Source organism: Bos mutus, chromosome 11, assembly GCF_027580195.1.
Source record: "Bos mutus isolate GX-2022 chromosome 11, NWIPB_WYAK_1.1, whole genome shotgun sequence".
NCBI lineage: Eukaryota > Metazoa > Chordata > Mammalia > Artiodactyla > Bovidae > Bos > Bos mutus.
The window spans coordinates 22,769,697-22,785,936 of NC_091627.1; positions in this window are offsets into that span (position 1 = coordinate 22,769,697).

Genomic DNA, 16,240 nt, shown 5'->3' on the forward strand with positions numbered 1-16,240 from the left:
GTCCATGTCATGCACTTACACAAAGGCTTTGAGTATCAAATGCAATCATTACACAGATGCAATTTAAAAATAGTAATATTTTGTATAAAACTGAAAGCTGATAACAATGACTGGTAACACTGTAAACTGTTATTATTACAAATAAAGGCCTTTCTTGGTGACTTAGATGGTAAAGACTCCACCTAAAATGCAGAAGGCCTGGGTTCAATCCCTGGGTTGGAAAGATCCCCTGGTGAAGGGAATGGCTACCCATTCCAGTATACTTGCCTGGAGAATTCCATGGAAAGAGGAGCCTGGCAGGCTACAGTCCATGGGGTTGCACAGAATTAGATACGACTGAGTGACTAACACATCCATATATACATACATTACAATTAAAAGCAGAACACACATTACCCAGTCTATACTGAGGGTGCCTATAAGTTGGATTTTTTCCAAGTCTGGAGACAGAGTGTGATGGAAGGATGTTAGTTTCTGAATCAAACTCTGCCACAGTGACAGTAGAGCTAAGACCACAAAGAAAACATATGGATCATGGTGTTCTGATCCTTCCAGGAGAGGTAGAAGCTAGAAGTATGCATTATGCACTTCTCTGGAGGGAATTCTGATCAACCATTCCCCTATAGCAATTAAAGGTAAAGTTGGGTCCTGAGAGGAACACCAGAGTTTGTGGAAGCTGAGCTTTTTTACTGTGATGCTAAGGACAGAAACAATCTGCTACCATGTGGGGTCAAGACTGGATGACGGAGCCCTTTCAAACTGTTACATTTTTGGATGCAGTAAGTTTATACTGTGAAACGCCAGTGACAACAACTAGTACTTGGGCACCACTTTTGTACTGAGAGCTATTTTGAGAGCTTTGCACATTACTCCTTCAATCCACACAACAACCCTATGAGTCAGGTACTACTAGGATCTCATTTATAAATGAGGAAGTGGATGTACAGAGAAGTTAAGAAACTTGCCCAAGGAACATAGTCATCAGCAATAGGGCCAGAATTTGAATCCAGGTAGATTGGCTCAGAGTCACAGTTTTCACCACATTTTCCAGTCTTGAGGTCAAAACAGAATCTTTCCATCCAAAGTAACTTCACCTCTCCTTTTTCTACTTCTTTGCTCAAAGCAAAGGTAGATCAGATCATCGTCAAAGAAGTCCATTTCCCTAAGAACATGCTGCTTCCAGGTCTGATGTTATCACAATGCTCCAGAAGTACATCCTTCTAAATAAGCAGCTTCAACCATTAATCCAACAGATAGTGAGCCCTGGTTTTCTCAGTTACTGGATTAGGAAGAGAGGAATAAACAGGAAATGCGAATGCTTCTCATGACACACATATCCATAATGGTAGAAAGAAAAAGTACAATTACAGTAGAGAATTAGTGGTACTTATCACACACACAAAAAATCATGTTTTTACTGTCATAAAGACCTCAAGTCCATAGCACTCTGCCACTCATGGAAATGTGCCAAGACGGGAGTGAATTTACCCACAAGCGTTCTCCCCTTGGCAAGTCTGTCTAGTGTGAATGACCGCACTTTTGTAGTGATGAACTGGTCCTGGAGAGCTCATCCTTGAGATTCAAGGAAGCCCCAGGTGAAATTATTGTTCAAAAATTGAAGAGAGCATTCTCTAAATGAGGCTTATCCCAAGCAAAACTCATCAAAGTGTTATGTTGCCTTTGTAATTTAAGACAAATTTGAGAAACTTCAAGCCATTGACTGTGTGGATCACAACAAATTGTGGAAAATTCTGAAAGAGATGGAAATATCAGACCACCTGACCTGCCTCTTGAGAAATCTGTATGCAGGTCAAGAAGCAACTCTTAGAACTGGACGTGGAACAACAGACTGGTTCCAAATTGGGAAAGGAGTGCATCAAGGCTGTATATAGTCACCCTGCTTATTTAACTTTCATGCAGAGTACATCATGCAAAATGCGAGGCTTGATGAGGCACAAGCTGGAATGAAGATTTCCAGGAGAAATATCAATAACCTCAGATATGTAGATGACATCACCCTTATGGCAGAAAGCTAAGAGGAACTAAAGAGCCTCTTGATGAAAGTGAAAGAAGAGAGTGAAAAAGCTGGCTTAAAACTCAACATTCAAAAATCCCAGATCATGGCATCTGGTCCCATCACTTCATGGTAAATAGATGGGGAAACAGTGGAAAGAGTATCTGACTTTTTTTTTGGCAGCGGGGGGGAGGCTCCAAAATCACTGCAGATGGTGACTGCAGCCATGAAACTAAAAGGCACTTGCTCCTTAGTAGAAAAGCTATGACCAACCTAGACAGCATATTAAAAAGCAGAGACATTACTTTGCCAACAAAAGTCCATCTAGTCAAAGCTACGGTTTTTCCAGTAGTCATGTATGGATGTGAGAGTTGGACTATAGAGAAAGCTGAGTGCCAAAGAATTGATGCTTTTGAACTGTGATGTTGGAGAAGACTCTTGAGAATCCCTTGGACTGCAAGGAGATCCAACCAGTCAATCCTAAAGGAAATCAGTCCTGAATATTCATTGGAAGGACTGATGTTGAAGCTGAAGCTCTAATACTTTGGCCACCTGATGCGAAGAACTGCTCATTGGAAGAGACCCTGATGCTGGGAAAGATTGAAGGGGAGAGGAGAAGGGGATGACAGAGGATGAGGTGGTTGGATGACATCACTGATGCAATGGACATGAGTTTGAGCAAGCCCAGGGAGTTAGTGATGGACAGGGAAGCCTAGCGTGCTGCAGTCCATGGGGTTGCAAGAGTTTGACACGGCTGAGAGACTGAACTGAACTGAGATACTCCAGATCCAACAATCTACATTAGGAATAGTCAGAGAATCACAGAACTTTTATCTCTGCTTGATTTCCAAGTTGACCTCATTTAGTATCAATGAAAGCATGCTGGCAATTTATATATTCTCTGTTTGAGGTGGTTTAATATCTAAAAGATGACTTTTTTGTAAACTGTTCTTGGATATACTTAAGTTTTAGAAATTAGTATATTACGATGAGGCAATATATTTCTCTCTCTAACCTAACTCTCAGACTCTGAGTCTTCTTCGGTTGAAATAAATATCTTTCCATTTTCCTTCCTTCTCATTTTTATACTCCCCACCTTCCAAATCAACATTTGACTTATTAAGATACTAATTTATACATTCATTTAACACACAGGTATACATGTGTTAAAAGTCTATATAGTTAGTATGGATGGAAGTGGAAGATGGACAGAGTCTTGCTTCCCCCAGGGAATTTAACAGCTTTGTATCTGATTCTGATTTTTTTTTTTTTTTTTTTTTTTGAGGCAAGGAAAGTATTGAAAGGGTGGAAAATGTCACAAGTGTCAGACAAAATAGAGAAGTCTGAGTGACATGCCATGGGTGAAAGTGGATGAGGAAGGACTCTGGGAATTTAGAAGGATAGTGAATGTGCCCCCCGACCCCCGAGTTCTGTACCATTGTCATAGACCTTTTTGGAAGCTGGGGGATAGTCCTTTTGTTCTCATCACAAAAATGTGTAAGCATTTTAGCCTTTGTCTGACTATAGCTCTCACAATCTGGTCCAAATGCCATGACCTTAATCACAGAAGGTTCTACCTCAATATTTTATCTCCTGACTGTATGATTTGGTTATAATGCACTTGGGCCTAGGGTACCTTAGGTGGCACGTAAGGCCACCTCCAATCTGGAGGATAGAAGTTTCTTTATTCACAGTGAAGTCACATACCCAAAATGGGACAACTGAAATGACTCTTGAAATTCATTGCTTCACTTGAATCTCAGTTTTTCACTCCTGGCTTCTTTGTTTTTGGCCAGAAATCTCCAACTTCATTCTGGATTTTGCTCAGCTCAAGTACTGAATCTAGGAACAAACACACACACTCCCACCCCGACCCCCAAGGAGTGTAAGTATACTTCAGATTTTCAATTTTATTTAAAACAAAAAGCAACGTTATTTCAGTATTGGCTCTCAGTATTTGATAGTTTTCTTAAGTAATGACTATTTCTAGAATTAGTACCCAGTATGATATGGTGACGGAGAAGGCAATGGCATCCCACTCCAGTACTGTTGCCTGGAAAATCCCATGGACGGTGGAGCCTGGTAGGCTGCAGTCCATGGGGTTGCTAAGAGTTAGACACGACTGAGCGACTTCACTTTCACTTCTCACTTTCCTGCAATGGAGAAGGAAATGGCAACCCACTCCAGTATTCTTGCCTGGAGAATCCCAGGGATGGGGGAGCCTGGTGGCTGCTGTCTATGGAGTCCCACAGAGTCAGACACGACTGAAGCGACTCAGCAGCAGCAGCAGCATGATATGGTGAATGCATGACTCTGGTATTTAATGCGTGATTCTTTTTTTTTAATTTTGAAAAGTTATAATTGATTCTATTGTTCCTTGGTGGAATTATATAACACAAAGCTTTTGACCCCTTCAGTTGGTTCTGCCTTTTTAATTGAGGGATTTCTGCTCCTCATCCCCTTCATCCCTTTCTCAATTTGGCAATTTTACAACTGGAGTGAAGACAGGAATTACTGTTTTGAAATACTGCATCTACAACTTGTTCATAACACAATTCATCAGGCAGAAGGAAAGGTCAGATGATTTAAGGCTTGCAATTTGGGTACCTAAGTGCTCTAAGTTGAATCCCCTAAATTGTACTGGTCCTTATTTATTACCTATTAAGGCCTGACATGATTGAGCCATCAAATGACATCTTTTAAAGCTTAGGATCTCCTGTAGTGAAAGGTCAGGGGATTCACAAATGAAGTGAGTAAAATGAAAATACACCTGGATATTCCACATCAGCAGCAGCATAGGTCCAGTGACTAAATGGCCGTGTCTCCAGGAAGGTTTTGCTGAATTTGCTCTCTTTATCTCATCCTCACTGTCTGTCTTCATTCAAGACTTTTCATTTCTTAGATTGGTAAGAAATGCCAATACTCCCTTTCTTCTGTGTCACTCTCCATTTAATTTTCATATTGCTACCAAATATTTTGAAATTCCAATTCTAGTGACTTGCTTACCTTCTTAAAGCTATTGAATGGTTGTTTCCTTCATAGTAGAGTTAAAACCCTTAGTAGAACACAATATAGGGTTATTTTATTTCCTAATAGGCACTTGACTCTAATCTCTTCGTGTCCCTTTAAGCATCTTGAATTCTAGCCATGCTGAAGTAGTCCTCAAACATCCCAATCTCCTTGTGTCTCTGTGCTTTATGTATGCTGTAGCTCAGCTACTTGAAAATACCTAATCCCCCTTTTCCTTACCTAAATTCTGTGGATCTTTTTGATGAAATTTAAAATGTATTGTCTTCTTGTTTTCTCCTTCTGAAAGTTCATTATTAGTGTATAGAAAAGTAATGGATTTCTGTATATAAATCTTGTATCCTACAGCTTTAATGAATTAATATATTAGTTCTAATAGTTCTTTCATGGAGACCTTAGGGTTTTCTATATATATTGTCATATAACCTACAAATAATGATAGTTTTACTTCCTTCTCTTCCAATTTGGATGCTGTTTATTTCTTCTTCTCCAATTGCTGTGGTTAAGTCTTCCAATACTGTTACATAGAATTAGCAAGAGTGGGAATTTTTGTTTTGTTCCTGATTCTAAAGGCAAGACTTTCAGTTTTTCATCCCTGAGAATGACGTTAGCTGTATCTTTGCCATCAGTTCAGTTCAGTCACTCAGTCGTGTCAAACTCTTTGCGACTCCATGGACTGCAGCACGCCAGGCTTCCCTTTCCATCCCCAACTCCTGGAGCTTACTCAAACTCACATCCAACAAGTTGGTGATGCCATCCAATTCATATCTGAGGTTATTGATATTTCTCCCGGCATTCTTGATTCCAGCTTATGCTTCATCCAGCCTGGAATTTGACATGATGTACCCTGCATATAAGTTATATAAGCAGGGTGACAATATACAGCCTTGACATACTCTTTTCCCAATTTTTAACCAGTCTACTGTTCCATGTCCAGCTCTAACTGTTACTTCTTGACCTGCATACAGATTTCTCAGGATGCAGGTCAGGTGATCTGGTATTCCCATCTCTTCAAGAATTTTCCACAGCTTTTTGTGATCCACACAAAGGTTTTGGCATAGTCAATAAAGCAGAAATAGATGTTTTCTGGACCTCTCTTGCTTTTTTGATAATCCAACATATGTTGGCAATTTGATCTCTGGTTCCTGTGCCTTTTCTAAGTCCAGCTTGAACATTTGGAAGTTCATGGTTCATGTACTATTGAAGCCTGGCTTGGAGAATTTTGAGCGCTGTTTTGCTAGCATGTGAGATGAGTGCAATTGTGTAGTAGTTTGAACATTCTTTGGCATTGCCTTTATTTGGGATTGGGATGAAAACTGACTTTTTCCAGTCCTGTGGCCACTGCTGAGTTGTCCAAATTTGCTATTTAGAAATAGCAAATTTGGAGTGCAGCACTTTCATAGCATCGTCTTTCAGGATTTGAAATGGCTCAACTGGAATTCCATCACCTCCACTAGCTTTGTTCATAATGATGCTTCCTAAGGCCCACTTGACTTGGCATTCCAGGATGTCTGGCTTTAGGTGAGTGATCACACCATTGTGGTTATCTGGTTCATGAAGATCTTCTTTGTATAGTTCTTCTGTATATTCTTGCCACCTCTTCTTAATATCTTCTGCTTCTGTTAGGTCCATACCATTTCTGTCATAAATGTCAAAAGGTCCATCTTTTTCATAAATGCCTTTTTGAGATATTTTCTTTATATATCAAATTTGGTGTGAGTTTCTGTCATGAAGGAGTGTTGAATTTTTTTCAAATGCTGTTTCTATGTCTATTGTTATGATCATGTGAGGAAATACATCTTTTATTTATAATTGCTACTGGCAGATTTTGGACTGGCTAAACAGTTCATTTGGTCTTTTCCATTACCTCTTATAGGAAAATCCAAATGAACTTTCTGGCCCACCCAATAAATATGTTGATCATAATGTAGTGATGTTAACCAGAACTGAGCTAAATGTAGTCTTTAATCTGTAGACATATATCATTTATGAAATGTTTTCATTTAAATTTTCTCATTTGATACCAGCAACTGTCCTATGGTAAATAATATCCTTTTCTAGGCTTTAATTATGCTCTCCTTTTCATCTGGGGATCAAGAACTCAGAAACAATAAGGAATTGTACAGTGTTTATTGTTTTACCATGATCTTTTGATACCTAATACACACTTCCATTTTCAAAGATGTTGTAATATAGCATTAACTGTACTAATAGGAAGTAAATAATAGTAAGAAAATAGTATATATTTTATTGTTACACCAAAAAAATATTATTGTTATACATGCCATCTTTTTGCTTTTGTGCATTGTACACATATATATATATATATATACACACACACACATATATACACATCATGTTTATGGCAAAGACAAATATTAGTGAGACTTTTTCGGTTTGTTTTCCTTTGTTCATGTTATCGTCACTTTGTAGCATTATTTCAGTGATCTTTTCACACAATAGAGTTGTAGCTCCAGAAGTCAGTCATAATATGAGTTGTTTGTACAATAGAGGTTCTATTTAATAAATATTTGATTTGGAGCATTCCAAAACTTGTATAACAAAAGTATGAATTCATAAACAAGAGAACAATACTCCAAAAGCTTGTATAACTTCAATATATAAAAGGAGGCTTCATTCAGAAATTATTGATTCTTTGTTGGCACAAATTCTAGAAACTTGGCTTCCAGATTTCCTAAACCATGTCTCACTTTTTTTTATTTTTTAAATTTATTTATTTTAATTGGAAGCTAATTATGTTATAATATTGTAGTGGTTTTTGCCATACATTGACATGAATCAGCCATGGGTGTACATGTGTCCCCCATCCTGAACCTGCCTCCCACCTCCCTCTCCATCCCATCCCATTCAGGGTCATCCCAGTGCACCAGCGCTGAGCACCCTGTCTCATGCATCAAACCTTGACTGGTGATCTGTTTCACATATGATAATATACATGTTTCAATGGTATTCTCTCAAATCGTCCCACCCTTGCCTTCTCCCACAGAGTCCAAAAGGCTGATCTTTACATCTGTGTCTCTTTTGCTGTCTCGCATATAGGGTCATCGTTACCATCTTTCTAAATTCCATATATATGTGTTAGTATACTGTATTGGTGTTTTTCTTTCTGACTTAGTTCACTCTGTATAATAGGCTCAGGTTTCATCCAGCTCATTAGAGCTGATTCAAATGCATTATTTTTAATGGTTGAGTAATATTCCATTGTGTATATGTACCACAGCTTTCTTATCCAGTCATCTGCTGATAGACATCTAGGTTGCTTCCATGTCCTGGCTATTATAAACAGTGCTGTGATGAACATTGGGGTATACATGTCTTTTTCAATTCTGGTTTCCTAGGTGTTTATGCCCAGCAGTGGGATTGCTGGGTTGTATAGCAGTTTTATTTCCAGTTTTTTAAGGAATCTCCACACTGTTCTTGATAGTAACTGTACTAGTTTGCATTCCCACCAACAATGTAAGAGGGTTACCTTTGCTCCACATCCTCTCCAGCATTTATTGTTTGTAGACTTTTTGATAGCAGCCATTCTGACTGGGGTGAGATGGTAAACCATGTCTCATTTAAAGCACAACATGTGTCAATGATAACTGTGTCATTTTCACTGAGTATTTGTTGATTAGTTGACATAGATGAAGCCCTATAGTATACTCTGAAGCTACAAAAGTGTAGAACACATGGTCCTATTTTCAGATATCTCAATGAAAAGTTAGAGAAACTTGGCATACATAAAAAAAGTAGTAACAATAAAAAGGAGAACACTCAGAACATAAAAAAAAAAGCTTCAGAAGAAAGTTTCCAGGTTTTAAAAGAGGGAATAAAATGGATAACTTAAAGTCTAAAACCAAAAGAGTGACAGAGGAAACTGGAACAAAAACAAAAGACAGATATAACCAACACAGCACTGAAATATGAGGCCACATTGTTTTCTTCCATTTGCTGAGAAATAACTTGACCTCAGCTGTTTCACCTCAGCTATTTCTAAGCATGTCATCATAAAATTTACTTACAGAACTTGGATAACTAAAGATAGTTAGGCTCATATAGCAGAGAAAAGCCCAACTCCATAGTAACAGTAATCTAACAGAGTGGCTACAAGGATCAAGGATGGGCTCAAAAGTCATCCTGCCTGGGATTGAAGCCTAGATTGATCAACTGCAAACAGACCAACTTCTATCCTGTTTGTGTCTTGATTTATTCAACTGAAAGGGAGAGTAGAATAAATTCATAATAAAGTTACTGTGAGGATTGAAACAAAAATTATAAAGCACATAAAGCAGTATCTGATATATTGATAACTTTCAACATATACTATTACTTAATAAAAGCAACTGTGTCAATAACATTTACCTATGTACCAGGATTCCCAGATGGCACCACTGGTAAAGAACCCACATGTCAAGAGACGCAGGTTTGATCCCTGGGTCAGAAAGATCCCCTGGAGGAGGACATGGCAACCCACTCCAGTATTCTTGCCTGGAGAGTCCCATGCACAGAGGAGCCTGGCGGGCTACAGTTCAAAGGGTGGCACAGAGTCAGACACGACTGAAGTGACTTGGTACACACACATGTACCAGGTGCTGTTCTAAATTTTTTACACACACATACATATATATGTGTGTATACATACAATATATATATATATATATATATATATATATATCAGATCAGTCGCTCAGTCGTGTCCGACTCTTTGTCACCCCATGAATCGCAGCACGCCAGGCCTCCCTGTCCATCACCATCTCCCGGAGTTCACTCGGACTCACGTCCATTGAGTCAGTGATGCCATCCAGCCATCTCATCCTCTGTTGTCCCCTTCTCCTCCTGCCCCCAATCCCTCCCAGCATCAGAGTCTTTTCCAATGAGTCAGCTCTTCGCACGAGGTGGCCAAAGTACTGGAGTTTCAGCTGTAGCATCATTCCTTCCAAAGAAATCCCAGGGCTGATCTCCTTCAGAATGGACTGGTTGGATCTCCTTGCAGTCCAAGGGACTCTCAAGAGTCTTCTCCAACACCACAGTTCAAAAGCATCAATTCTTCGGCGCTCAGCCTTCTTCACAGTCCAACTCTCACATCCATACATGACCACAGGCAAAACCATAGCCTTGACTAGACGAACCTTTGTTGGCAAACTAATGTCTCTGCTTTTGAATATGCTGTCTAGGCTGGTCATAACTTTCCTTCCAAGGAGTAAGCATCTTTTAATTTCATGGCTGTTTGAAATATAATGGTTTTACAATGTTATGTTAGTTTCTGCTGTATAACAGTGTGAATCAGTCAATATATACACATATATCCCCTCTCTTTTGAGCCTCCCTCCCACACTCCTCATTCAACCCCCATAGGTCATCACAGAGCACTGAGCTGAGTTCCCTGTGCTATACAGAAGCTTCCTGCTAGCTATCTTTTAATTCACTCAGTCCTTACATCAGCCATAGGAGGCAGTTACTGTTTTTATTCCCATTTTCCACTTGAGAAAACCAAATCTCAAAGCTGTAAATAACTTGATCAAGGATATACCTATTTAAGTAGAAGAGCTACGATTTTCACCAAGTGATTTGTCCCTCAAAACCTCTTTAATGTTGCCAACACAATACTGTTCATAATGAAAATGTAAATATTAGAGTGACCAGAAAATACATTAAGCCATAATGTACTGTAGTGCAGTGATCATCTTGTCATCGAAGGATTAAACAGAAAGCATCCCATTAAGAGGCTGGACTATATAGACTGTGTAGTTGCTAATTATTTATTTAAGTTAATGTTGGGTCAGTTAATCAGTTTAGTCACTTAGTCATGTCCGACTCTTTGCAACCCCATGAACTAACTGCAGAACGCCAGGCTTCCTTGTCCATCATCACTCCCGGAGTTTGCTCAAACTCATGTCCATTGAGTCAGTGATACCATCCAACCATCTCATCCTGTCATCCCCTTCTCCTCTCGTCTTCAATCTTTTCCATCATCAGGGTCTTTTCCTAAGAGTCAGTTCTTCTCATCAGGTGGCCAAAGTATTGTAGCTTCAGTTTTAGCATCGGGCCTTCCAATGAACATTCAAGACTGATCTCCTCTAGGATTGGCTGGTTTGATCTCCTTGCAATCCAAGGGACTCTAGAGTCTTCTCCAGCACCACAGTTCAAAAGCATCAATTCTTTGGTGCTCAGCTTTCTTTATGGTCCAACTTTCACACCCATACATGACTACTGGAAAAAACCATAGCTTTGATTAGATGAAATTTTGTCAGCAAAGTAATGTCTCTTTTTTTTTAATATGCTGTCTTGGTTGGTCACAGCTTTTCTTCCAAGGAACAAGAGTCTTTTAAGTTCATGGCTGCAATCACCATCTGCAGTGATTTTGAAGCCCCCCAAAATAGTCTCTCACTTTACTGAGTTGAGTCATGGTTAATCAAAAGTAAAAGAATGTTCTATTTTTATTCTTTAAGGAGGTAGATATATTTATACCCACTGAAGAATGTATGCTCTCAGAAATTGCTTAAATGTGGTATGTAAAGCTCCAATTATCCTTCAGAAATATTTCTATCAGTTCAGTTCAGTTCAGTTCAGTCACTCAGTCGTGTCCGACTCTTTGTCACCCCATGAATTGCAGCACGCCAGGCCTCCCTGTCCATCACCATCTCCCGGAGTTCACTCGGACTCACATCCATCGAGTCAGTGATGCCATCCAGCCATCTCATCCTCTGTCATCCCCTTTTCCTCCTGCCCCCAATCCCACCCAGCTTCAGTCTTTTCCAATGAGTCAACTCTTCGCATGAGGTGGCCAAAGTACTGGAGTTTCAGCTTTAGCATCATTCCTTCCAAAGAAATCCCAGGGCTGATCTCCTTCAGAATGGACTGGTTGGATCTCCTTGCAGTCCAAGGGACTCTCAAGAGTCTTCTCCAACACCACAGTTCAAAAGCATCAATTCTTTGGTGCTCAGCCTTCTTCACAGTCCAACTCTCACATCCATACCTGACCACTGGAAAAACTATAGCCTTGACTAAATGGACCTTTGTTGGCAAAGTAATGTCTCTGCTTTTCAATATGCTATCTAGGTTGGTCATTTTCTATATGATTTATATAAATGCTATACATTCAATTATATGTAAATATTCATTCTCCATGTATACAGAAAAAGTTTCTTCACCAATCCAGAAGGTACTTTAGTATATTGATTTAACACATAGGCTCTAACATTAGATTAATCTGGGTTTCTTATCTAGCTGCATCAACTATTTTTGTAAAATTATCATGTGAAATGGGGGAAATCACAGTATACACATGATAAAATTATTTCTAGGAGTCATTGAGAAAACAGCACATGGTAAGTGGTAAATACTCACTAAGCATTATTATTCTATTTGTAATGAAATATTAATTTGTTAGTAGGTGCAAAGGCAAACACACATTGGATATTTGTCATTAAACATCAATTTAAAAATGAGCATTATTCTTATTTTTATTTTTTATAACACAATATCAAACCCATGCAAAAAAGTAGACAAATCATGAATGTACAATTCAATGATTTATTGAAGAATAACTGTGGCCAAGAAACAGAATTTTCCAGCTCAAAAGACTTTTTATGTGTAGAAATTTATGGAAAGCTGAATTACTTTTCTGGCTACTTTCAGGAAATACAAATGGTCAAGTCTGATATAGAAATCCAAAGTTTGCACTTGTGCTAAATGTTGTCTTATCCAACGGTTCTGACAGGGAAGTGATGACGGAAGGAAAGAAAGAGAATGCTGCATGGTTCCATTGTGATTGGCAGTGCTGTGAGCGAGTTTCAGTCTCCCTGAGCTTGGCAGGTGTTTATTAATCTTTCTCACACAGGAGCATGTTTGTTGATCTTCTGAAACCTGTTTCCCTTCTCACTAGGAATCACACATGCAGTTCCCTTAATGCTGGCAGACACATTTCCTTCTGTCTGCTCTCTTACAACTTGTGTGTCTTCTGAACATTCAGCAGTACACATTCTTCACACTGAGGTGTCCTCAGCCCTTAGGGTGCCCTGTTTGGACAGGAGCTTCTGCAGAATACAACAACAAATACAATTATGTCAGATATTCTCACTTTCTTTGATTTGACAAACCCAGAGCGGCAAGCCACTTGGTCTGTCATAAGCCTGGCTAGCCAACCAGAGGCCGTATCATCTTTGGATTTCTCTGCCTCTGTCCATGGTCAAAATCCAACTCATTCTGCTTCTCAAGTCAGAGGGAACAAACAGGTCATCCAGTTGGTGCCTTCAGAATTCCTCCCCTAGGCTTGAGGTGGGGCGGGCACTCCTGCCCTTCCCTGCAAAGCTAATCTTTCTATAAGAGTATTTTTCCTATTCTCAGCTTCTCCAATCATCTTTAAAGGCTGGACATGAGAGAAGGAACTGTCATTTCCCCAAAAAAATTACATTTGCACATCTCATATGTTGGTCTTACATCATACTTTGGTACAGGGCGTCTATTACCTTTTAGAAAGAACAAGTCCTGACACCATCAGTTTTTCATTTTACCTTCATGAAAAACCCTGATATAGTCATTGCTTGTCCATTTTATAGAAAAATGCAAAGTATAATATTCAGTAAATTTCACAAGGAAACAAATTAAGCCAGTCCACAAAATATTTAAAGGTGTGGGCTCTCAAAGGCTCTCATTCTTTATTCACCTTCAAGACAACTCAGTAGGCTAGAGACGCAGCAGTGGGACTTTGATGACTGGAGTTTCCTAAAGCTGTCAAAATTCAGAACCAGATGTTACACACATGCTATGTGCTTGGGAACACATGGCTTTAAATTTAGGGAAAGTTAATCCGTTATGATCAAGGGAAGTGAGTTAGATGTGAGGGGGAAAAAAAAACACACAACAGAGATTCTTTTTCCATGGGAATCCTGAAATAAGGCAAAGTGTAGGAACAAAATCAAATCAGGGGAAATCCAGAAGATCCAAGAAAATGACTTGAAGGGACCAGACTGGACAAAACGTACTTGGCCAGAAGCCACTGGAGAATATGGAAAAATCAACTCAGTTGCTTTAAAGTGTTAGGTGACACCAGGGACAATTTTCTCATATTCATCTCATGTCTCTTACAAAAGTAGGTTTTAAAATAAATTGAATTTCAGAAATAGAGTTTTAATGATGAGATGGTATCTTGGCTATGGTCTGCAGTGAAATTTCACAGATCTGATCAAGGTGTGATTTAAAATAAGTTGTGATCACACTAAGAGCAATCTTGAGACTATAATCACCTTGGATATCTCAGCTCAGTTAAATCTATAAAGGGGATGTACCAGAGCTTTTCAGTACTTTACATTTATTTCCTCCTTACCATGGGCCAATACCTGAATTCTGATACCAGGCATGACCGTTGTCATTCACACACAGAGAAGGAAACTGCAAAGTATTGTATTGGGATGGCAAGAATTTTAACAATTCTCCAAAGAGGCTTGTTCTTCTCCAAACTTCCATATATCTTATCTTAGAAGAATTATTTGTATACTGAAAAGAAAAGAGTGAGGGGGTGAGAATTCTCTCTTGAATTAAATCGCTGGGTAGAAAATAATCATATTGTTTTCAGATCAACATTTCTATACCTTGAAAATGTCAGTGTGTGTGTGTGTGTGTGTGTGTGTGTGTGTATGGTAGGGGTTGGACATGGAAAGAGATCCAGTGGTGTGAGAAAAGCTTTAGTCTGAGAATCAGGAGGTCTGAATCCAGATATTAATCTGTCCCTAATTCACCATGGGACCTGGAAGCAATCACTCTCCCTCTCTGAATAGTTATCGTATCTCTAAAATGAGAGACCTGGGCAGGTTGATTCCTATGACCCCATTCCTCTTTCAAAGTTCTGGAACTATACTTAGTGGTCATGAGACAAGAGAAAAAATAAGTTTAATGTGTATACAAAGGCTAAAACTAGTTTAGACAGCACAGTGGATTCTTGAATTTTAAGTTAAATGAAAGGATGTTTTTTGGCCATTGCTCTTCTCATTTGAGAACTTAGTCCAGTTAAGTTTCACTTGGAAAGTAGTCTTGGCATTTAGGTCAGGTCTGAAATTATTATGAAATCATATTTTCATGCCAAAGGGTAAAGAGCTTGCCAAGATAGAGCATTGCCAATGATATCCTAATAAATATATGCAACCCAATCAGTGAGTTTTAACCCCGTCAAATCCTTTTTAAAACTTGACTTTGCTTTCAGTGTATTGTAAAATTAGTTGTTTATTCCCCTTGATAATGAATTCTTTTCATTGCTGTTTTATAGCTAATCTAATGGAAGTTAGAGGTCAGTCACAGAAATATGTTTGTAATATTAAGGCAAGATGATATATCATTTTGCAAGCTAATAAATCACTTTCCTTAAAATATTTTTTAAAATGTGTATTTGTTGGCCTAAAAAGAACATTTATTTTGATGGAGGGGTAATTAGGATTGTCAGGGGATGCTCTGTTGCATTCCACTATTTACCCCTGAAGTGCATCTTTCTGTTTCTTTCAATTTCTCTGTTGGAATTTCAAAAACAAATATAAACATAATTATATGCATAATTGACACACAACAAATTTTACATACTAGAGTATGTAATTTGATCAGTTTTGACAAATGTATAAACCTGTGAAGTCATCACTACAACCACCGTGGTGAAGATATAGGTAGATCCCTTTTGAAGTCGCCCCTCACCACTCATTCCCTGCTCTTCCAACCAGGTAAGGATGATCTGCTTTCTGACAGTACAGACTGGTTTGCGTTTTTTAGCATTTCCTGAAATGGTGTCATATTGCATATACTTTTCTTGTCTAATTTCCTTCACTCAGCCTAATTATTTTGAGGTTCATCCATGTTTTGTGTGCATAAATAGTTCATTCATTTTTATTGCTGAGTAGTATTACATTGTATGGATACACCTGTGATTTGTTTAACCGTTCATCTCTTGTTGGCTATTTGAGGCTTTTTCAGCTTTCATTACAAATAAAACCTACTATGAACATTTATGTATAAGTATTTGTGTAGTTACACACTTTCATTTGTCTTGGCTAAATGCCTAATAGTGGGATGGCTGTATTGTATGATAGCTATATGTTCCCTCCAAAAAAATTATTGTGGGACTTCTTGGTGGACCAGTGGCTAAGACTTTGTTCTCCCAATGCAGAGGCCTGGGATTTGACCCCTAGTCAGGAAACTAGATTCCACATGCTG